Below are 25,509 nucleotides of genomic sequence, written 5' to 3' on the forward strand. Positions count from 1 at the left end.
GGTTAGATGCTGGGAAAGATTTCTTAACATTCTTGACTCCCACCTTAAAAAGGGAAAAACCTGACTTTTTTTTTTTCCTGTGGGTCCCAGTTCTGGCCAAGCTGGGAGCTATGAAAATAGAATTAGCTAATTAAATTATAGAACTTTTAAAAGCAAGAATCCAGGTGCTTCTGAGGTGACATTATGAGGTGAGAAAGTCAGTCATCCTCTGTATTTGGTAAGCCCATCATTCTCTGTTTCAATTGCAGATATGTATTAGCTAAGATCAATTCATTGCAAAAGTGCTTAGCTTCAAGCAAATGCTATATGAATATTAGCTGTTTTATTGGACATAATTGCTTTATATTTGATAACTTTACATGGGTTTTTAGATGTGATCAACATATAACACCAATGTTGAGATAAATTATGTGTGTGTGTGTGTGTGTGTGTGTGTGTGTGTGTATGTAAAGTAATTTAGAAGCAAATTCTACTAAATTAAGGTTACCACTCCTGGACTTCCCAGGATTAGGAGAATAGTGCATAACAGAGAATTTTTTTTCCCCTTTCTTCCCTCTTACCTCATTCCCTGACTGAAGCAGGAATACATGGATGGAAAGGTGAGAGGGAGAGAAAGAAAAATCTACCCAGTTCAATGAAATTTGTTATTTGAGATATGATAGTAAAAGCAGTTTTAAAGGAACTTTAATCAAACCCAACTAAAGGGATATGTAAGTTGTCATCTGGCTGTTAACAGAAGATTTAAGAGTTTGAGAATTTTAGGAAAACAGAAAAGCAGTTGGTTGCTACTTTTAAAATTCTGGCAACAAACAGGGCCTGTCAATAAAAAAAATCTGCATTTAACTGTTTCCTGGCTCACAAAAGAGAAATGATCTATGTGAATTGGAAAATAACTTTTAAAGTGACGTGTATGTTAAAATTGGAAATTTAACTGTAAATTATGAGGCTCCTATTCTTTTTTGTGATTTTTTTCTACCTTAAGTTTAAACTCAAGAAGAAGGAATAAAAAAAATGTTAAACAAAATCTCCTATGAGGATGAGCCCTGGTAAACTTATTGCAATTTTATGAGAGTAAAAATAATGTGTTTATTCCTAAGCTATGATTAGTAGAATTTGCAATTAGAGATAAAATCTCTTAGGATTGTATTCTTTTGAATTCTGAATTTAGATATGATTGTTTGATGGATCATTAAGTTAGTAATTCACCATTCAAGAAAAATGCCATACATTTATCAGAAGGATGCCATCCTGAACTGTCACAGGTGAATTTCTATATGGGGAAGAGCTGGGAGGACAACCTTAGCCTGTGTTCAAGATCAGATCCTTCTGATTCAGTTTCCCAGTATTGTTCCTTTGAATAAAAATCCATCTGATTATTCCTGAGGCTGGCTACAAGGAATTGTTACTGCATGATTGATTGTCAAACAGAATTAAGGATGTTTTATCCTATCATATATGTGCTCTCAGGTTGAAGTCTGAAGTATCTGTTTTGATGTTATTATAATTATTTTCTTGCTTTTTCTTTTATAGCAAACTCCTATAATCATAGCAAGTGGTCAGTAGAAGCCATGAACATAATACAAACATGTAAGATCTTGCAGTTTTCAATCTGAAAATATGTAGTCATTATATCATAAAAATTAGGTAAATTACTAGTTATATAACTATGAAATTGGGTCACTAAATTGTCTATGGGACCTGTTATTCTATTGATTATTGAAACAAAATTTGAAACATCTTCAGTATGCTTTAGATGTTGTCACTCCTTGAAACTACTTCTCAGAAACAACTTTCCTGACATGGCTGGATTGTATAACTATTCAACACACTTCTTCCTCTATTGGGCCCTGATCAAGCCAAGGTTTTAATGACCCTGAAAAGTAAACTGATCATTGCCTAATTTAGAAAATTGAGGTTTCAGACCAGTGTTGTGCGATGTTTCAAAATAATTTGATTCTCCAAGTCAACGGGAAAAGTTTATTATAATTGGAACACCAGTTGAAGCTAAGTTTTCAGAAGAATTTAGCAAAGAATCAGGAAAAAGAAGATAAATTTATAGGAAGTTAAAAAGACCAGGAGCTTTATGTTACTTTTTAAAAACTAATTTTATGACTTACAGGTAGGTTTGAGAGGTAGTCTATTCATTATTGTCTCAAGAACTTTGATGTCACTGACCAACAGATTGTTTATCTCATAGTCAGCAGTGCTTGTTGATGTGTGGTGATGAATGGAGGAGCCAGGTCTTAGGGGTCTTGACTTGGTACCTTGGATTGATCCCAGGACCATTGGTTACTTCTCAAAGAAACGTAACTCAGAGTCTTGGGGGTAGCCCTCCTGCCTTAGAACAGTGGCTGCCACAGCCCTTCTAATTGAGGAAGCTTTTAAGCTCACTCTAAGCCAACCATTGGAGGCTCTAACTCCCCACTGGGTTCAGAGCATTTTTTGAAGTCAAAGATCATCAGTAGCTTGCTAGTGAGAAACTTTTCAGGTAGCAGGCTCTCCTGTTAGATGCCCCTGTTTGACTTTCTGGATGCCATACTCTCTCTCAACCCTGACAGCATTCAGTCTGGTGATGTTATTCACAATCGTGAGGAAGTTTTGGATTTTTTTCTACTCCAGTTGATCTGACTTGAGAGACATCCCTCTTACAATTCAAATGGTGATGGTTTACTGATCGGTCCAGTTTTCTCGAAAATGGGAAAAGAAAGTTAGGTTACTCTGTGGTGAGCCTCAATAGTACCTCAGAGGCTGAACCACTCCCCCTTGGGACCTCTGCTCAGAGGGCCCAACTCATTGCCTTCATCAGAGCTTTAGAATTGGGGGAAAAAACTCTCCAATCCTTTGTGAAACCTAGTCACAAGCTAGGAGAGACACATGTCCTCTTGCAGGGGCTTCAAACTGTTGACCTCTTTACTAATTGGGTAAAAGCCTTCCCTTGCAATCCTGAAAAGGCTCAGAATTTTTGCTAAAGGAGATCATACCTTATTTTGGCTTGCCCAGCTCTTCAGAGAGATAATGACCCAGTCTTCACTTCTCAAATAACCCAAGCTGTGGCTAAGACACTTAAAATTATTATCATCTCCACTCTGCCTGTCATCCTCTCTACCCAATGTTTAAACATTATGGTGCTTGCATCCTAGGCCACCTGAGCATTAAACTGACTGGATGTGAGATATTCATGATGGCCTCATCGCTCCTCCCCCTCCCCCCAAGCCTTCCTCTAGGTGAGGTTCCTGGTTACTGTCCCTAATAATCCCCATACTAACTCCACTTTTGTTTATTTTTGACCTCTGCATTTTTAATCTACTTATGATATTTGTTTCTTCTAGACTCCAAGCCACGAACTTTTAAGTACTTGTTCTGTTGGAATCCTTACAAAGTGTTAAGTCATTAGAATTGATAGAGAAAATAATTATCTAATTTAGCATGGTTCAGTATGATTGATCTGATCCTACAAGGAGATATTATGGGTCAGAACTTGAAACAAGGTACTAAGTGCAATTGAGGAGACAATGGTTAAATCTAGTTTAGTATTGATTTAATGCCACAACAAATAATGGTTTCCCAGTGATATAATGATTGGTGTGTACTCAGTGTACAGCATATAAGCAAGAAGCTCTCAGGGCCAAGGAGCATTCTGGGAGATTGAGAGCCGGGAGTGAGTGGAGGTGACAGTTATGAAGATTCAGAACCAAGATTCAGAGGGAGCTGGAAGCGACAAAGGACAAGCTGCAAGAGCTCTTGGAATCAAGAAGGGAGAGAGGCCTCTAAGAAAGCTACCCGGGCCCAAGGAAAGAAATAAGACTTGGAAGGAGAAAATAAACTGCTGCTGCGTTTGGGGTGATTATTACTCGTAACTGAAACTAAGGCTGCCTCCAGAAAACCTCCCCAAGAAACCTGCTCCCAGAGAACCATCATATATTATACAAAAGAAGAAAACACCACATTGTTCAACCAAAATGTCACCTGCTACTGGATGCTGCTGCTGCCTCCTTCAAGTCACATGTCTACCCTCCTCAGTCTGGACCCCGCTAGGAAGGGCTAGATCTATACCCCTTGGTGACTGAAGCAGCTCCAGAAGATAAGACTTCTGTCCCTTTGTCTCAAATGAATTTGGGTCCCAACTATTGAGAGGGAATGATGAGGTATAGCTTTTAGGGGAAATGTTACCTTAGGAGTAATATATATATAATATATGTCTTCACCTAGCTTTTTAGGGAAGAAGTAGTGATAACTCTGAAGTACCCTGGCTATAGGAGTAGTATAAGTCCTACAAACATTGCTAACTGTCAGATAAACAATCTGTTGGTCAGTGATAGCAAAGTTCCTGAGACAATAGTGAATAGAACATTCCCAAAATCTACTTGTAATGGCATAAATTTCTCAGAAGAATGCCCTCCTGAACAGTTACAGGTGACTTTATATATATATATATATATATATATATATTATATATATATATATATATATATAGATATATATATATAATGTATGTTACTTTTTTGCTAATACATTAGCAAAAAAGTAACATAGAATCTCCTGGTCTCTAACTTTTCCTATAAATTTATCTTCTTGCTCCTGATTTTTTGCTAAATTTTTCTGGACCTTAGCCTGATTCAACTGGCTTATAATTATAATAAACCTTGCCCCTTTACTTGGAGATGGGTTTGGGCTTGCAAATTCTTTTGAGGCATCTTGCAACAATGGTATGAAAACCCAACCTTTTGGGGTCTTTTTTAACCTCAATATTACCACTATTATCATACCATATTCACAAAATTCTGGGTCCCTAAGGAATGTACAGAGTAAGTGTAACCCAAGAATTAGTGCGATACTTTGTATGTAGTAGGCACTTATTAAATATATTTTGATCTCAATCAAAGTGAGCATCTACTGTGCACCCTCTACCCTTAGTGCCATCCATTCAGGTGGTAGGCCACCAACAGCAAAAGCACTTCAATGATCTCATTCTTGTATGCATGTGTGGATATGAATAGTTCTGTATTTCAAAACAAAATAAATACTTTTGATATTACCTATTTCTTTAAATCATATAAATCACTTTTGTTATCATGGATTATTGAAAGTTGGCTATAATATGAAAGTGCTTTGCAAAGAATATAAATATAGCATAACTATAATCATCACTCACTTTTTTAGTGCTTTAAGGCTCATGTTGTACTTTCTTCATAAGAAACCTATGAAGTAGGTAATATCAATATTATCCTCTTCATTTTAACTTAGAGAAATGTAGCCTTTCAAGATTTGTAAATTTCATCATAAACATTATCTTACTTGATAAGAGAGTACCACAATCTTGTGAGGTAGACTTAGAGATGAGAAAATTGAGACCCAGAAACATGAATTGATGGTCATGACCTATAATGTTCTGGTTACTTTCTGGAGGTCTTGGGACCAGCCTTCATTTCAACAGAGTAATTACCATAAGAATGGCCAGAGATATAGTCCAAAAGCCTTTATTGTCTCCTTCACAGTCTGTCTCCTTCACCTGTGGCTGGCTAGCTCTCTGGAGGCCCTCCAGATGAGCCTTGGTCTCTGTGGAGGAAATGCAGGAGAACCACCACAAGGCTGATGTAGATGGAATGTCTCTCTCCCAGTCCTTATTGGCTCTTATATACTCTATTATAAGTACATCATCATAGGTGTCAATCTTGTAGAACTATATTAAGTTCTAAATACATGTAAAGCTAGATATTCATTTTCTTATCAATTCCACTGAGTTAACACTCTGCTGTAGGACTAAATCAATCATACCGAGCCTTAAGTATATGTCTCCAAAATTCCTGCCCTTTTCAATGACCACTTAATGTCTGAGGTCACCTATCTTCAAATCCAGCAACTTTTCAAAACAACACGACTAGGATACTTCTAATTATTATATGGAGATAGGAAAAACCTGTAAGATCCATCTAAGTCTATCTCTTGACATGAGTATACAGAGACTTCTCCAACCTGATGGATAATTCCCTTGTTATTAATGTTCTTAATGATCTCTAAGGAAAGAAATTCTATAACATACCTCATTCACCAGCTCCAATATAAACCAATGCTTGAAAAAGTGGCTGAAAAAATAAGTTAACAATTACAAAACTCAGGCTCTAGCATTTATATGCTTCTCTGCCACCCTTTTCTTTTACAATTAGGAATTTGGAATCTCTTATTAACTTTATATTAATTTGCAAAATGAGTATAAGAAACAGGCAAAATCTGGTTCCCAGAAATAACTCTGAACAATATACAAAATAAATAGAGACGTCCACCACATTTTCCTTAGTACCCCTTCCTCTTAAATGTTCCCTTTTAATGGAAAACTAATATTTTCTTCTATGTTAAATATCTCCTAAAGGGCATCTATTAGTTTAAGTCTGGAATATACAAATGAGATGAAAGATCTCTTGGGAGTGGTCTATTTATAAATTCAGTGGAACAGTATGAAAAGGTGTTATTTAACTTATTTTTAAAAAACTATTCAAGGAGAGAAAGATTCAATTTCATGATGAGTATATACTAGTTATATTGTGTCATAATAACAATTATTTACTTCCATGTTCCCCATTAAATTAGCATAGCTGCCATTTTGGCAAATGGAATGAGACCATCCCTTCAATCTCCCCATAAACGCCTCTTAAAAGCTAGCTCACTTCCTGAACAAATTGCATTTCAACAGTTAAGGTTTTGAATTAGCAAGGTGTGATGTTTCTCTGGTATAATCTATATGTAAAACCACATCAAGCCCACATAAACTATCATCCATTCAACTAGAAGTCCTCAAATAGAAACAAGGAATAAGTTCACATAATCAGAAAATGTCAGAGCTTGAACAGACTTTAGAGATTGTATGATCTGTCCCTATCACATTGCAGATCACAGGGCCATGGTTATTTGAATACATTTCAAAATACATTTATAAAGTGTCTATATCACCAACATCTTATCAGTGTTGTTATATGACTCTGAGACATGGAATACAATAGGATCTTCAGGACTGAAAATGAGTATCTCACAAAGAATAATGGAGAGGAGTAATGAGTAAGAAATAACTGTAATATAAAGCCTCTGAGCAGGGGTTTACTGGTAAATGTTTAACAGCCGGCCTCCAGGGAAGCAAAATATTTGCAGGATACACTTTTAAGTTTGTTATTATTATTTCCTTGCTATTATTGTTACTACTATTTTAAAATTTTTATTATTAGTTATTAATAACTTTAAAGTCTAGATTATCAACAAACAATCAAGCTCTGATTTATAGAATATACTAATTTCTGGTATGTCAATGCTCACATTGATAATTTTATGATCACCTCTCAAAAGTCAGTTTGAACTAGTTTTGGCTAGATCCAGCACATCCCTATGGAATGCTGAAGAACAAATTTTTTTCTTTTAAAGTTCACCAGGGAATTGTGTTATAGCAGAAATAGATGGGTTGGTCTCCCCCCCCCCTTTTTTTAGGCTGAAATGTGACAGGTGTACAGTAGCTCATCTGCTTCATTGGTATCCTTGAAATGTCAATGTCAGTTATTTACCTGCCATTTATTAAACACACACACACACACACACACACACACACACACACAAACACACACACAGAGTTATAGTATAGTCAAAAAACTTGTAAATATTTGATGTTGAATTTGAACTCCGATTTTCTTGATTCTAAACCATCTAGCTGCCTACTATACCTACATAGTTGTTCTAGTTTAGTGATTCAATCATGTCTGATTCTTTATAACTCATGGATCAAAAAATGTCAGTACTGACCATGGGGTTTTCTTGGCAAAGACAATGGAGTAATTTGCCATTTCCTTCTTCAACAAAATAAAGCAGAGCTTAAATGACTTGTCCAAGATCATATAGCTATTACGTATATGAGACTGGATTTGAATTCAGTTATTTTTTACTCCAGGCTTAATATTCTATCCACTGAGCCATCTAGATGTCCTTGAAATGTTCTATATTAAGTAGCTTTGGACAGTTTTCTATTATTTTCTTCATCATAGTATTCCAGTTTCTTTGTTTTTGTTTTTGTTTTTTTTATGTGTCATGTTTGCCAGGAAGACCTATGACCCTTGAGGTATTTCTGTGAATCTCATTTCTAATGTCATCTGCTTTGACTTACTTAGAATTCCTATAAATTTGATGTTGTTGTATTTTGTTTCTCTTACAGCATGTTTTATGTAGAGGCATGGTCTTATTTATGTTATCTTGGGCAAGTCACTTAACATATCTGGGTCTCATTTTCCTCATCTGTAAAATGAATGTATTGAAGAGATGATTTCTTTTTTTTTTTAATTATGGCTTTTTATCTACAAGATATATATATATATATATATATATATACACATATATATATATGTGGGTGTGTATATATATGCATATATACATACATACATATATATATATATATATATATATATATATATATATATATATGATTTTTCAGCATTGACAGTTGCAAATCCTTTTGTTCCAACTTTTTCCCTCCTTCCCCCCACCCCTTCCCCCAGATGACAGGTTGACCAATACATGTTAAATATGTTAAAGTATAAGTTAAATACAATATATGTATACATGTCTAAACAGTTAATTTGCTGTATAAAAAAAGTCGGACTTTGAAATAGTGTACAATTAGTCTGTGAAGGAAATAAAAAATGCAGGCAGACAAAAATAGAGGGATTGGGAATTCTATGTAGTGGTTCATAGTCATCTCCCAGAGTTCTTTCCCTGGATGTAGCTGGTTCAGTTCATTACTACTCTATTGGAACTGATTTGTTTCATCTTCATTGTTGAAGGGAGCCATGTCCATCAGAATTGATCATCATATAGTATTGTTATTGAAGTATATGATGATCTTCTGGTCCTGCTCATTTCACTCAGCATCAGTTCATGTAAGTCTCTCTAGGCCTTTCTGAAATCATCCTGCTGGTCATTTCTTACAGAACAATAATATTCCATAATATTCATATACCACAATTTATTCAGCCATTCTCCAATTGATGGTCATCCACTGAAGAGATGATTTCTGAAAATTTTTTCAAGTACCAGCTTCAAACCATGTTGTCTGTATTCCAGATCCCCTCTATATGTTAGCCTCTCCTATGAAACTATAAGCTCCTTTTCTGCAGATTGTCTTGCTTACTTTTATTTGTATTTATTACAGTGCCTGACACATAGTAAGTACTTAATATCATCTATATATTTATCTATTGGATCTTATGACTCTTGAGGTTAAAGTTTTGATTGCTCCATTGCTATGTCAATTAATTGTGAGAGTGTCTATACCGGTTAGTCTCTAGTGAGTCTTTCACTCCCCATCCCATTATATTAAAACAGTGGTTTCAAAACTTTGAATTATAATGCCTCTCCCCTACATTTCTTTTACATTTTTAAAAAAAATGACATTTTTTGGAACATAAGGTTTTATAAGAGTGAATGTTGAACATTGTCTTTGCATGTATTTTGAAAATAAAAAGTTATGATTTAAAAAGAAAAATAAATAAAATGATATATTTTAACTTTTCATAAGACAACCTACAATGAAGAATTTTCTTAGTAGAAATATAAATATGCAGTTAGGTGGTACAGTGGATAGAATACTCAGCTTGGTGCCTTAAAGACTCATCTTAGTGACTTCAAATCTGGTCTTGAACATTAACTAGCTCTGTGGCCCTGATCAAATCACTTAACTCCATTTGCCTCAATTTTCTTATCTATAAAATGAGCTGGAATGAAATGGACATGACTGAAAAAGAACTCAACAAAAATAAATAAATATAAATGAATAAAACCAATTAAATAAAACTTAATAAAAATTCAAATAAAACTTTAAAATTGTAACACTTCATAGCAATATGCAAAAAACTTAAATGTGTAATAAAAATAATGAAACATATTTATTAATACCTTTATAATTTTGTATATCAATAACAGAAACATTTATAATAATCTATCATTCTAATGAATAGTTTTATTTTTCAATGCAAAATTTCTTAATATATGGCATTTTTGATGATATTTCTGTATCATATACTTAAATATTCTCATAACTAATATTGTTCTGGAGAAATGAAATGGTAGTAATTTCCATTACAATGGGTAGACAGACTCCTATCAAACTGGAGACAGCCACAAGAAGTTGTGACTCACCCATTTAAATCTGAATCATTTTCCCATGTCTGTTCTGTTGCTACTTTCCCCAGAAGCACCAAGGAGTTACCAAAGTGATGGTGGTGGACAAACTGAAACCTTCAAAATTACCCCCCAGAACTGTTGTGTTTCATGGAAGCCAAATAATTGCTCTCAGAAATGCTAGATTCCCATGTGGTCATGGAGACAGTAGTATTTCTTACTTTACTTTTCAACTATGGGAGATCAAAGGGGATTTTTTTTTTGATGATCTAATTCTTTTTTTATAAATCTTCTTTTATTTTTAATTTTTTCCTTGAACTTAAATGCCCTAAAAAGCGTATTTCCACACATACAATAAAACACAGAAGATTGTTAATAAAACTAAAAGGGTCTACTTTATATCTTTTGCTTTAAAAAAGTGGGGTATATAAGAAATTCTGCATATTGCAAAACTGTTCTATTTGTCACTGCTTTATTGTAATCTTTCTTTTCTTAACTGAGAATTTTAAACATGTTTCAATGTTCCCCTAATTTGCATCATTATAGTTTTTCAATTAAAAACTAAAAAAAAAAAAAAAGGAAGGAATAAACAAATGAATGAAAGAACAAATGAAAAAAACAAAAAAGCAAGGAAGGAATACCAACAGGTTCCATGTTATATACAAAAAGATTAAAAATTCCTGAATCCTAGTGAGTTTGTTGGCATTTTTTCTTTTCTTGAATTTCTTACTGGATGCTGATCTTGTATTTTCATTGAATTAAATTTCAAAGGAAGTAAAAGCCTTTGCAGGTAAGAGAAATAAGTCCTGCTTGCCTACTTATCTTCCTTTAGGTCTAAGATTCTTAATCTTTTTGGTGTCATGAACTCTTTAGATAGTGTGATAAAATTTATGTGTCCCTTCTCAGAATAATGTATTTATTTGTATAAACAAAAGTATTAGGATTACCAAGGACACCTATTATATGGAAATACTATTGTCAAAATATCTAAAACAAAATTTCATAGCTCCCAAGTTAAGAATTCCTCAGATCACACACACACACACACACACACACACACACACACACACACACGTATATATAAACAATGAGATTTAAGGGGAAAAATCTGAAGTTCTAGGTTTTCAAATGGAGTATCTTTCTACCATATGTCTACACCACTATTTGTACATACCTGTGAAACTGGATTAATTGACTGAGGTTGACTTTGAACTTAGGAAGATGAGTCTTCTGAAGTTCAAGCCTAACACTCTATCTAATGAACCACCTAGCTGCCCCCACCTGGCACATAATAGATGCAATAAATATTTTAAATGTTATTCCTTTACCACTCCCATGTTCCCCATTAATTAAGCTTTACTACATTCAAGGTATTGTGCGAGGCAATGGGGATATGCAGACAGAAATGAAAAAGAAGTATCTGCTCTAAAGAAACTTATATTTTATTAAAGTGAGAATCATTGACTGAAGGTTCACAAATTTTAAAAATATAGATAATTGTATATCAATGTGATTTTCATTATAATCCTACTATTTTATTTTGCTCATTTAAAAACATTCTGAAGCATCCATAAGCATTGCCAGATTGCCAAATGATTCTAAGAAAATTAAGAACTCATTCTACCCCAACCCAACTAGAGAGATATAAGAGTCACACAGCTAAGGTAATTTTAGGAAGGTGAAAATATTAATAAGAAGGAAACTCAGGGTTCAAAAGGCAGAGGTAAGAATAGAGCAAATTCCAGGAATAAAAGATAATTTTTTTTTGTTTTAGGGCTCATTCTAAGAGCTGTGGTCATTTACCTGTTGCTCTTTTTCATAGATGCAATTACCTTTAAGTCATGAAACATTGAAGGAAAGTCCTGGGATGAATGCTAAAATGTTGCCTGCATGCATAGTACACTTCGAGTCTGGGAAACAGACTCAATCAATAAAGTTAATAGTTAAATCAAAAATTTGTTGTTGTTTTTCCTCTGTTCTTGAAGAGGACCAATGACATCCCATGGGTGATGTTTTGATTTGTGAGTGAATTGGATTTAAGTGAGGCAGAGCTGTGCAGTCATCAGCCTCACTCTTTCCTCCAGGGTCATTGAAATTCAGTGGTAAGACAAGAGTCAAGATGATTGACGGTGGCCCACAAGTTAAAAATATAGGGCCACAACAATTATGGTATCTTGGATTTTTTATGTTAGTTCATCTTCACCCATATGGAGAAGAGTTTTTTTGGAAATCCAGCCAAGACAATGAAGAATAGGTTCAAAATCAATCACAATTTAATTCAGATTCTCTCCTAATCTTTTCTCTCTTCATTGTTCCATCAACCAATGGTAGTGCCCAATAATACCAAAATTTACATCTGGAAATATAGGTAAAAAAAAATAACATCTTTTTTACCCACTAGTCACCACCTTGGGAATTCCTAAAAAATGAAGATGCCTATCTATGACAGGGGTGAAATTTTTCTTCTATATAAAGAGAAATCTTGGAGACTATCTTTATAGTTATCACACAACCAGCCTGATCTTTGGAAACTGTCACATATCCCAACTCTAATTTGGACATAGATTTGAAAGGCTACAGCATCAATTCTGTCCATCTGGCTTTAAAGAAATTGCTTTAATCCCAGTTGAACGTTAAGTCTTATGCATGGATTTTCTTTTCCTTTCTCTATTATAGATGCACATTTTTCACATAATTATTCATTTAGAATGTCTTTTGCAGCCAAAAGTAAAACACTGAAATGAGCCCAAAGAACTGATTAACTCCACATTTTAAACTCCTTGTATTCATAGAAATAGAACTTATTTAAATAGTTACAGTAAGTAGCCCTAGTTTAATTGGGCCATTTTTGAAGTGAGTAATTTACATATCCAAAAGTTAAGAAACAAGAAGTAGAATGCCAGGTTCAAGGAACACTAAATGTAGGAGACCTTCATGTGTGTGTGTATTTTAATCATGTAGCTCTTATCAATTTAGAACTATTCCCAAAGTGCTATAAAACTGTGCATACCCTTTGATCCAGCAATAATTACTTCTCAGTCTGTATCCCAAAGATATATTTTTTAAAAGGACCTATTTGTAGAAGAAGGACATATTTATATGAAAATATTTATAGAAGTTTTTTTTTTGGTGATGGTTAGAATTGGAAATTGAAGGGATGGCCATCAATTGGGGAATAGTTAAGCTGTGGTAAATGATTGTGATGGAATTTTATCATTTTATAAGAAATGACAAGCAGAACATTTTTAGAAAAGCCAAGAAAAACTTATTTGAACTGATACAAAGTGAATTGATCAAAACCATAAGAATGTTATAGATAAGAAAAGCAATATTGTTCAATGAAGAACTGTGAATGACTTATCTCTTCTCAGCAAGACAATGAGCCAAGACAAATCTTCCTTTGGGTTTATAAATTATTTTTTTAATAATTTATTTTATTAAAAACAAAATAAGAAAAAAGAAAAATAGAAAAGGAATACAAAACAAAATGAAACAAAACTGAAGAGAATATTGTCATGTGCCTAGCAGAACATCAGGGGGTATTAAAACATATAACAACAAATTATCAGATCAAGAAAGCATATATAAATATATGTATGTATATGTATACATATATATTAGTAGAAGAAATTACATTCATGAGTGTCCATCTTTTCTTTTATAACTTCCTTGTAAATTGTTCTTTTGTTCTCTCTACTAACCTTTCTTACTTTATTTTTCCCCCTTTCATCTCTCCCATCATTCCCAAGCAAGCTATAATTAAGAAAGGATATATTTGTGTGTACATATATAGATATATATATACACTAATACAGACACATACACATCTCTACACATATCTTTCCTATTCTTGCTGAATCTTCACTATAATTCTGCTCCTAACTTGCCTTGCTACTACTTAACCTCTCCTAATCCATGGATCCTTTTCTTTTTTCCACACCCTTTGCTTCCCCATCCTCCCATTCCTTCCCCCTTATTTCTTTATAGTTTTTGGAGGGTACTATACCCTTCATATACCTTCTTCATGGCATATATGTCATGCTGCCTATTTAACTCATTACCAATGTGCATAGGTTTTCAAAACTATGAACCCTCCTCTCCCCTCTAATGCCTCTATTCTTCTCTGTACCTCATTTGTATAACATAATTACTATTTTTACTTTAATCCTACCCAATCTTTCTTTTGAGCTACCTATTATTGATGTCAATCTTAAACATATGATATTCATTTTCCATGTTAAAAACTTAAATAATTTGTCCATGTTGAGTTCCTTGAAATTGATCTTTAATATTGGCTCTTATATATTAAATTTTCTATTAAATTTGGTTTATCAACCAAAAAAGTCCTGAAAATCTGCAATTTCCTTGAATGTCCACTTGTTCTCATTCAATATTATAGATAATTTTTCTAGATGACATTTTTGGCTGTAGCCCTAGTTCTTTTGATATGATTCCAGGACCTACAGTTTATTATTGTGGTTGCTAGTAAATCCTATACAATTCTACTTGCAGCTCCAGCTTATTTGATTTGTTTTTTTGTTTGTTTGTTGTTGTTGTTGTTGTTTCTTGAAAAGTTTTCTCTTTTATCTGGGGGTTTTCAAATTTGGCAATAATGTTCCTATGTGTTTTCCACAAAGGATCTCATTGAGGTGGTGATAGGTAGATTTTTTATTATTTCTACTTTCCCCTCATTTTCCCCTTTCTATCAGTCCAGTACAATTTTTTTTTGCATTATTGTGTTTTCCTCAGAAATTAGAATCAAATCTGACATCTCTTCAACCTCCCCCCCAAAATATTTTAATCTAGGGGAAATGATTTTTAGGCCTAAATTGTCATTCCTTAATGTATAAGGAATGGTCCAAGCTATATTAATGGCAGTTTCCCTTCTCATCAGATACTAGTTACCACAGAACCATAATACATAGTGAATAGTTAATATATCCATTTACCCAAACTGAGAGCAAACAGGTTTCAAAAAATATATACAGATTGGAATATACCAGATGATACACAGGATGAACGAGCTCATTTACTGAGAGTAAAATGTCTTTGCTCAACTGAGAATTCCTGATCTCAACCAAGAGGAAAATTCCTTGAAGTCTCTAGTGTGGCAAGCTGGAAATAGGGACATGGTTGAGGCAGCAGCTAACTCCTATACATTTACTTCTTTACAAAGTTTTTCTCTCCTTTGATGGACCTCTATCTGGAATTTTGTGTGTCATTGAGGCTGAAAATTTTAGGATCTGAATCAGCACTTTCTCCTCCCAAACTTTTGCAAGTTTCATTCCTCACCAATGAGAAAGTCTTAGCAAATATTCAGGCTTGAAGCCAATTACATAAGTAACCAAGTCAGTTAGAATGCAGCATGGGATGGGAGCAGGTGGGTAGGAAGAAAGTAAAGGGAAAAGAAAATGTGAAATGGCCTGGAATGATACAGCCAGATTGCAGAGGATTAATTTAAGACCCAGGTGAAAATGCTCATATTTTTTCCTGGAAACTAAATAAGGAGCTACTAGAGATTCTTGAGAAAGAGAAGTGACATGATCAGACTTGTGTCTTACGTAGACTTTTGAGCATCTATGTGAAGAATATGAATATGTTTGTGTTTTGGCTTGCAAGATGCTGAAGAAGTTGGCACCTTAGTTTCCAAATAAATAAAACTCCTCACCTTGGACCCAATTTTAAATTTAATAAAGAAGCATAGAATCCCAAGAAAGAAAGGAAAAAAAAAAACCTAGAAACAGGAAGATCAGCTAAGAGTATCAATAAAGCAGGAGTAATTGGTGAGTGCACAAAAAGAATTGAAGGACAATCACAAAACCACATTTAGAGTTGGAAGAAACTCTAAAAGGCTATCTCCTGCTCCAGGTAAGACTACAATAAAACTCTCTCATCCTAGGAAAGTCTTTCCTTCTTTTAAAAACCTCAAAAATTTCAAAACCTCCTTCAGTTATGTTACCCACACTAAATGTTTAACTCTTGGGAAATCCTTACTCACCACTAATCTAAATCATTTCCACTCAAGTTTTAGACACTGGTTCTCATTCTGTTTTAGTGAAGAGGTAGTCACCATGCTTTGGCCAAAGAACCCTTTATTTTCTCTGAAGGAAAGCCCCAAATGATAGCTTTGCTAACCACACTCTTGAAGCTAGGACAGTTCTATCCAAAGTCCTTATGTTTGGGTTAGTTTTGAAATGGTTTAGAACTTCTGGGGTTTAAGGAAATTGTAACTGAGACACTAAAACAATTCTGAAAAATCCATGGATAGTGGGGATCCTAAGAGGAGCTTCAGTTTTATGACTCCTAAAATAGATATAGAGATTGCTCTCAAGCAGATGAGAAATTTAATTGTCTGAAATCAATGGAACCTTCCTAGATGTTTTGTACTAAATTCACAGATGAACAAATATTTTGGCTATTTTTTCTAGGGAAGTGGTTGGTCAACTCCAAATTAATTGAAACAAAGTTTGACTAGAAATAAACTAAGTAAGAAATAATACTTATTCAGCTTCAGATTAATCATTTCATGATATGATAAAACATGTAGTATGACACCTTACAAAAAAATCAGGATTTTAATGAAAACCCACTTTTTCCACTCAGTAGTAGTTGTAATAATAATAATAATATAATTAAAGTGTTTATAAAACATTTTAAGATATGTAAAATGCTTTATAAATATCCCATTTTATCCTCACAACAACCCTGGGAGATAGGTGCTATTATTGACCTCATTTTGCAGAACAGGAGAAGAGACAGAGACAGAGGTTAAGTATAATGAGTATAGTAAAGTCCTGGGTAAAGTACTGGGCTTAGAATCAAGAAAAAGAGTTCAAATCCAACTTTAGATGATAGCTGTGTCACTTGAACAACTCACTTGAATCTGTTTGCTTCAGTTCTTCATCTATAAAATGAACTAGAGAAGGAAATAGTAAAGAATAAAAATAGTAAAGAATAGACTCTAGTATCTTTGTCAAGAAAACTCACAAAGAGTCAGACATATAAACTACAGTAATCATTTACCAGACACTGTGCCAAGTGTTGGAGAAGCAAAAAGAGGCAAAAAGCCCCTGTTTTCATGGATCTGATAGTCTAATGAAAGAGATAACATGCAAACATTTATGTATGAACAAGTTATAGACAGGATCAATTGGAGGGCAGATGGAAGGCATGAAGGGGAACTGGAAAAGGTTTCTATCAAGAAGGTGAAACTTCAGCTGAGATTTGAAGAAAGTCAGGGAAGCTAACTAGTAAAAATAGCTAGAGCAAGTAGATAATAAAGTGTCTAATATAAGGAATAACAAGGAGGCCAGTGTCACCAAATCAAAAAGGATGTGGTTGGCAGTGGGGAGGGATAAGAAGTAAGAAGACAGGAAAGGTAAGAAGGGAACAGATTATAGGAATCTTTAAAGACCAAACAAAGGATTTTGTATTTGAAACTACAGGTAATAGGGAGCCAGCGGAGTTGATTGAATGGGGTGAGGGGTGGTGACATGGTCAAACTTGAACTTTAGAAAGATCATTTTTAATAGCTGAATAGATGATGGATTTGAGTGAAGAAAGACTTGAGGCAGGAAGATCAACAAAGAAGACACTGAAATAGTTCAGGAATAAGGTTAATAAGAATTTTCACCAAGATGGTGATATTGTCACAAAAGAGAAGGGAGTTCAAATGAGAGATATTATGAAAGCAGAAAAGATAGGATTTGGATCCTGTTCTGATTGGATATAGAAAGTGAGAGTAAGGAGTCAAAGCTGACATCCTAGCAAATCTGGGTGACTGAGGATTGTGATATCCTCAATAGTAAAAGTTAGGAAGATGGGTGGATTTACAGATAAATATAATTCATTTTAGATTTATTATATTTAAGATGAGATATAGAGTTCAAAATGTTAATATTCATTGGAGACATGAGATTAGAGGGCTGGAAAGAGTATGAGAATCATCTGTGTAAAAATGATAATTGAAACCATGTGGGCTGTTGATATTATCAAATGAAATAACATGGAAGGAAGAGAGTAAAGAGCTCCAGGACAGAGCCTTGGAGGGATCAGTTTGACCTAGATGAACATCCAGAAAATAAGACTGAGAAGGAATAGTCAGACATGCAGGAGTAAAAAAGAAGAGAGAATGGTAGTCCAAAAACCTAGTGAAAAGATAGTATTAAAGGAGAAGAGGGTAATTTTTACAATGGCAAAGGCTAGAGAGAGGTCAAGAAGGAAAAGAACTGAGAAAAGAACATTGAATTTGACTGTTAAAGAGATCATTGGTAACTTTGGAGAGAATCCTTTCAAATTCATTCAATAAACTAGTTGAGGAGGCACACTCATGAAATCCATGTTACTGGGGAAGAGAGTGAAGGCTGGTGAGTCACCTCAGTTTGGGAGTTCTGAGCCACAGTAGGGCTATCGCCAAGATATAGAGAGAGGGATAGAGCTCCTGAATGCCAGGAAAGCTGACCTATACTTGTGTAGTGGACAAATCTTCCTCTCTAGACTTTTGCTCTAGCTATCTTTCACTTTCTCCTCTTGGAATCACTAGTTTTCTTTAATGCTCAGCTCAAGTTACATTCTTTATGAAGCTTTTCCTGATTCTCTAGCTGTGTAGAGGGTGAAAGAACAAATGACTGGGGAATCAAAGAGTTGAGTTTCCCAAGGATATCAATTTATTAAGTGATGTAAGCCAATTGCGTAACAAATCAGAACCAGGCTTAGCTTTGGCACTAGACCCTGAATATAAGGGAGAAACAGGTTTTGTTTTGTTTTTCCTGAGGCAATTGGGGTTAAGTGACTTGCCCAGGGTCACACAGCTAGGAAGTGTTAAGTGTCTGAGATTAGATTTGAACTCAGGTCCTCCTGACATCTGGGTTGGTGCTCTATCCACTGCGCCACTAGCTGCCCTGGGAAACAGATTTTTATACATTAAAAGATAACAACAAGCAGGATAGAAAACAGGATGTATAATTAGGTAATCTGATTTCTACTTTGAGGAAATATTAGGGACTTTCTGAAGTAGGAGGGAAGAATGAACAGCTGCAATTTCCTGAAATCAGTAGAACAGGTGTCCCATCAAGAGTGTATTTGGTCAAAGAAACATGGAAACAATAACTGATTGACTAATATGAGGCCAGTTTTATGATAAGACATGAGTTGCTTGAGATACATAATTGTGAGAAAAGTCAGATTAATTGGGACATCGAGGTGGTATAGTGGATTAAGCCTATATCTATAATCAGGAAGATGTGAATTCAAATTTTCCCTCCTGTATGACCCTGGACAAGTCACTTAACTCTGCTTTCCTCAGTTCCCTCATCTGCAAAATGGGCTAGAAAAGGAAATAGCAAATCACTGCAATATCTTTGCCAAGAAAACTCCAAATAGGATCACTGGGAATAAATTAAACCTGAAATAACTAAACAACAACAATAACAGAAGTTTACTGATTACTTATTAAGTTCTAAACAGAAAAGAAAAATCATGAAAAGAACGTTTTAGGAAGCACGTTTTACATCATGCAGTATAAATAAACGAATGAAAAAAAAAAGATCACTTATTGTGCACCAAGTGCTATGCTAAATGTCAATGTAATTAATGAATGTTTCATACAAATAGAAAACAGAAATAGAAAAGTCAGTCACCATTTTCAAGGAGCTTATTCCACCTGAGAGAAATTATACAAGCGAGTATCTGCGGATGGGTTGATGTTAAAGCCGGGGATCTTTAAAGTGATTTGTCAGAGCAAATAGCAATGCCTCGGAGCTGACTGATGAAGCATCGAGACAGATGGTTGGGCGTGAGTGATCATCTTTCATTTTACGGGGAGGATTGTAGCTGATGATTCTGATTTTATCCACACAATATGAGTAGCCATGATTGACCCAAAAGGAGGGTACAGAAACTGAGGAGATACAGATCAGAACTGTTAGGAAAAGGATTTGAGTGAGGGCTCTTTTTCCCCCCTCTTAAAAAGGTGGAAGGGGGATTCTTTAGCATCTAACCCCGAAGAAGGAGTACAAAGAATCAAAGCAGGATCTCTTGTGTAACTAATATTAGTCTAATGGTACCTCAGCACTCCGTTGTTTGAAATTGATCAAATTTATCATATGACGCATTTCACTGAGAAAAAATGCTTCGGCACTTGACCCTTTCTCAGCACTTGATTGTCTTAATTGCCCTCAGCCCTAGGCAGCTGCTCCACAGTGAAGGTAGAGACTGTCAACGTAGAATCCACAAAGCTGAGGCTGTGAAGCTCACCGGGCAGTTCCTGCTGGATGATGTGTCTTCAGCATAGTCTCCTGGCTCCCAAAACTAGTACTGGAAGAGGCAGGGAGCGGCAGGATAGAAGCAGCAGGAGTAGAGGTCATGGCACAAGAGACCCCAAGAGGAGGAAGCAGTGGCAGAGGACCCATGACTCCTGGCCAACCCAAGCCCCAGGGAGCATCCAGAGCCCTGGCAGCAGAGAGTGCACGACAATAGCCTCCAGCTCCAGCTCCATTTCCGCGTCCTTCCCCTCATCTCCCAACCAGGAAAGCTTTGTCGCAAGCGGAATGGGGGAGAGTGTAAAGGTCAATGTTCGCCTCTGAAAGTGAATTGGGTCAAGAAGGGAGGACTCTGGCTGGACTGGGCTGGGCTGAATTGACTTGTTTCTTCACAGCTGGAAGTCCCACTTGCTCCTTTGGGAAATTGGGTGAGGGGAATGGTTAAGTTGCGGACTGGCAGTGTACTTCTTCTGGGAAAAATTGTTAAGTACTCTTAGTTTTCACCCCTTGTGCCTTCTGGATCCAATTAACAACGAGTACCAAAGGTATCACTGTATTTTGTTACTCATGCCTTTCTGCAGTTGTATCAAGCAGGAATTTCTCCAGTGGGATTGACTTGGAGAAGTCTTGTCAAAATAGGATACTCTCATGCTGATGACCTCTTACTCTTTGCTTGCTTACTCACACAGCATATTAATTAGACCCAATTAAAGACCTGGAACAAGAGTTACAACAAGATCATGAGGGCAGTGTTGAACATGCCTTCCTCACATATATGAGAGCCATCTTCAGTTGTTCTGTATCTTGACACTGGATCCATATGACTACAAAAGAGAAAATGAGACTGGTGACTTTGCACAGCCCTCATTTCAGTCGCATTTACTTGTCATGGCATCATCTCTTTGATGTCATGGGCTATTTGAGAGTGAAGGACAAACAACAACTCATACAAACAGGAGATATGGTTTAATGGGTAATTATCAGAGTAATGGGAGCTATCTTAGTTAAAAAAGGGAAGGATTACTATTATAACACTTCTTTTCTCTTCCCATATATTCACAGAAAGGTTCCATTGTGGGCAGATTGAGGAATGTTGTGTAGATCTGGATTGCTAGAGTTGAGTTAAGGGATATGCCATATGAAGGAATCAAATCATTCAATTGACAAGCATCTTTTTTTTTTTTTTTTTTTTTTGGTGAAATAACTTGGACAAGTTATTTTATTTGTTTTGGTTTTATTCTTTTTTTTTTTTTGTAATAGCTTTTTATTTTTCCAAATACACACAAAAGTAGTTTTCAACATTCATCTTTGCAAAATCCTGTGTTCCAAATTTTTCTCCTTCCTTTTCCCCCCTCCTCTAGATAGCAAGCAACCCACTATGGGTTAAACATGTGCAATTTTTCTAAACATATTTCCATATTCATCATGTTGCCCCTCAAAAATCAGATCAAAATGGGGGAAAATAGGAGAAAGATTAAAAAAAAAACAAGCAAACACCACCACCACCAAGAAAAGGAGAAAATACTATGCATTGATCCACATTCAGTCTCCATAGTAATTTCTCTGGATGCAAATGGCTCTTTCCATCACAAGTCTATTGAATTGTTTCGAATCACCTCATTTCAACAAGAATTTTAAGGTATTTTCTATGTGCCAAACACTGTACTAAGTCCTCTACAAGAAAAAAAAAAAAAGAAAAACACAGACCCTGCCTTTAAGAAGTTCACATTCAAAAGGGTATCCTATTCAAACAACTATGTAATACACTACACACACACACACACACACACACACACACACACACACACATATATATGTCTATGCAAACTAGAACCATTCTCAATAAGATTGGGTGAAACAAGGTTGCCCACTATCACCATTACTATTCAATATTGTATTAGAAATGTTAGCTTTGGCAATAAGAGAAGAAAAAGAGATTAAAGGAATTAGAATAGGTAATGAAGAAACAAAATTATCATCACTCTTTGAAGATGATATAATGGTATACTTAGAGAAGCCTAGAGAATCAACTAAAAAACTACTAGAAACAATCTACACCTTTAACAAAGTTGCAGGATGCAAAATAAATCCACAGAAATCATCAGCATTTTCATATATTACCAATGAAGTCCAGCAGCAAGAGGTACAAAGAGAAATTCCACTTAAAATTGTAAAGGGCTGAAACTCTTGAGTTGATACACTGAGGTTGAACAACCAAGCACTTAAAGCTAACAATACTCTATTAGCATATGCTTGGGAAATGGCCCTTCCCACTATTCTGTGCTGGTCCAATCTTTTGGTGTATACAGAGAATTGTGGGAAGGATTAGGGGGTGGAGTAAGACAAGCCAGAGTCACTTGGGCCATGGAGGTAGAAAAGGAAGGTTTCGGAGATCCTGTGTCCATTCCCTTCACTTCTACTCCTAAAGACCAAGAATAAAGACCAAGGACTTTTGCTTATTCTGACTCCGGCTGATTCTAAGGTATCCAGGGTGCTAGGTCTTCACATAAAATAACTGTTGATAATATAAAATATTTGGGAGTCTACCTACCAAGAGAAAGTCAGAAACTATATAAGCACAACTACAATTTCTATACAAATAAAGTCAGATCTAATCAGTTGGAAATATATCAAGTGCCAGGCAAATATAATAAAAATGACAAAATTACCTAAATTAATCTACTTATTTAGTGCTATATCAATCAAATTCCCAAGAAATTATTTTATAGATCTAGGAAAAATAATAACAAAGTTCATCTGGAAGAACAAAAGGACAAAAATTCAAGGGAATGAAATGAAAAAAAAAATGCCAATGAAGGTAGCCTAGTTGTGCCAGACCTAAAACTGTATTATAAAGCAGCAGTCATCAAAACCATTTGGTATTGGCTAAGAAATAGAATAGTTGATCAGTGGAATAGGTTAGGTTCACAGGACAAAATAGTCAATAACTATGGCAATCTAGAGTTTCACAAATCCAAAGACCCCAGCTTTTGAGATAAGAATTCACTATTTGACAAAAACTGCTGGGAAAATTGGAAACTAGTATAGCAGAAAGTAGGCATTGACCCACACCTAACACCATATACCAAGATAAGCTCGAAATGGGTCCTATGATTTAGACATAAAGAGTGAAATTATAAGCAAATTAGAAGAATATAGGATAGTTTACCTCTCAGATCTGTGGACAAGGAATTTGTGATCAAAGAAGAACTGGAACTCATTACTGAACACTAAATAGATAATTTTGATTATATTAAGTTTAAAATTTTTCGGATGAAGAAATTGAAAGTATTTCTAGTATTCTAAATAACTATTGATCAGAGAAATGCAAATTAAGACAACTCTGAGATACCACTAAAACCTGTCAAGCTAAGATGACAGGAAAAGATAATGATGAATGTTGGAGGGGATATGGGAAAACTGGGACACTGATATATTGTTGATGGAACTGTGAATGGATCCAGACATTCTGGAGAGCAATTTGGAACTATGCTCAAAAAGTTATCAAACTGTGCATACCTTTTGATCTAGCAGGGTCTCTTCTGGACCTGTCCCCCAAAGAGATCATAAAAAAGGGAGAAAGACCTGTGTATGCAAAAATGTTTGTAGCAGTCCTTTTTGTGGTGGCAAGAAATTGGAGACTGGGTGGATGCCCATCAGTTGGAAAATGGCTGAATAAGTTATGGAATATGGATGTTATGGAATATTATTGTTCTATAAGAAATGACCAGCAGGATGATTTCAAAGAGGCCTGGGAGACTTACATGAACTGATGCGAAGTGAAATGAGCAGAACCAGGAGAGCATTGTATACAACAACAAAAAGATTATATAATGATCAGTTCTGATGGATGTGGCTCTTTCCAACAATGATTTGATTCAGATCAGTTCCAATAATCTTGTGATGAAGAGAGCCATCTACATCTAGAGAAAGGACTGTGGGAACTGAGTGTGAACCACAACATAGCATTTTCACTCTTTCTGTTGTTGTTTGCTTGCATTTTTGTTTTCTTTCTCAGTTTTTTCCCTTCTTGATCTGATTTTTCTTGTGCAGCAAGATAATTTTATCAACATGTATACATATATTGGATTTGATATATATCTTAACATATTTAACATGTATTGAATTATCTGCCATCTAGGGGATGGGGTGGGAGGAAGGAGGGGAAAATTTGGAGCACAAGATTTTGCAAGGGCCAGTGTTGAAAAATTACCCATGCATATGTTTTATAAATAAAAAGCTTTAATTAAAAAAAGTTTAAAAAAGATATATATATATATGTCTCTGTCATTATGTATACATGGATATACATATATATGAAGATATATATAATATATACATCTTACATATATACACATTCATGAAGTATATCTTATATATAAATCAAAAGATGTATATTTGTCTATATACATATATGTGTATATATGTGCTATATATACACATACATATGTATATACAAATATGCAGTAAATTATGTAATTTTAGAAAGAAGGAACTAGCAGTAAAGAGATAAAGAAAAACTTCTTACAAAAGATAGAATTTGATCTGAATCTAGAAAGAACACTGAAAGGTGGAGCTAAGGAAGTCAACTGTTTATTGGACAAAGTATACAGATAGGAATATATGTAACTAATCTGGATTGTCACTATTGGAGGTTCCAATACTCCCAAACTTTGGAATATAACCCAAAAGGCACTGAATTAGAAAAACTTGAGTTCAAATTTGGCCTCAGACGTTTCCTGGTTGTGTGATTTTAGGCAAATCACTTTTCCTGATATCCCTCAAATGAGAAAAATAATAGCATCTTCTTCCCAGAGTTATGAGCACCAAATGAGATAATAATTGCATTTCTGTTATTATTAATTTTTTATCCTAATATATGGTTAATCTTTGTAAAGGTACCATAAACCATTTAGAAAGATGTTTAGAACAATATTTAGGAAGGTGAGGGGAGAGAATAAGGTAACAGGGATAGGGTGAAAAAAAAAAGAGACTGAAGACAACATAAACTAAAAATAAGATGAAGGGAAATTAACAAATGGTAATTATGACTTTGAATTTGAATGAGATAATAATTGTAAAGTTTGAACTTTACACAATACCT

General features: G+C 35.0%; 1 pseudogene; it reads right to left on the reverse strand.

Moving 5' to 3' along the window:
• LOC127557091 (40S ribosomal protein S24-like) overlaps positions 1-20,641 on the reverse strand; it is a 99,168-nt pseudogene extending 78,527 nt beyond the window's left edge.
• Between the last annotated feature and the right edge of the window lie 4,868 nt (positions 20,642-25,509).

This window comes from Antechinus flavipes, chromosome 3, assembly GCF_016432865.1.
Source record: "Antechinus flavipes isolate AdamAnt ecotype Samford, QLD, Australia chromosome 3, AdamAnt_v2, whole genome shotgun sequence".
Taxonomy (NCBI): domain Eukaryota; kingdom Metazoa; phylum Chordata; class Mammalia; order Dasyuromorphia; family Dasyuridae; genus Antechinus; species Antechinus flavipes.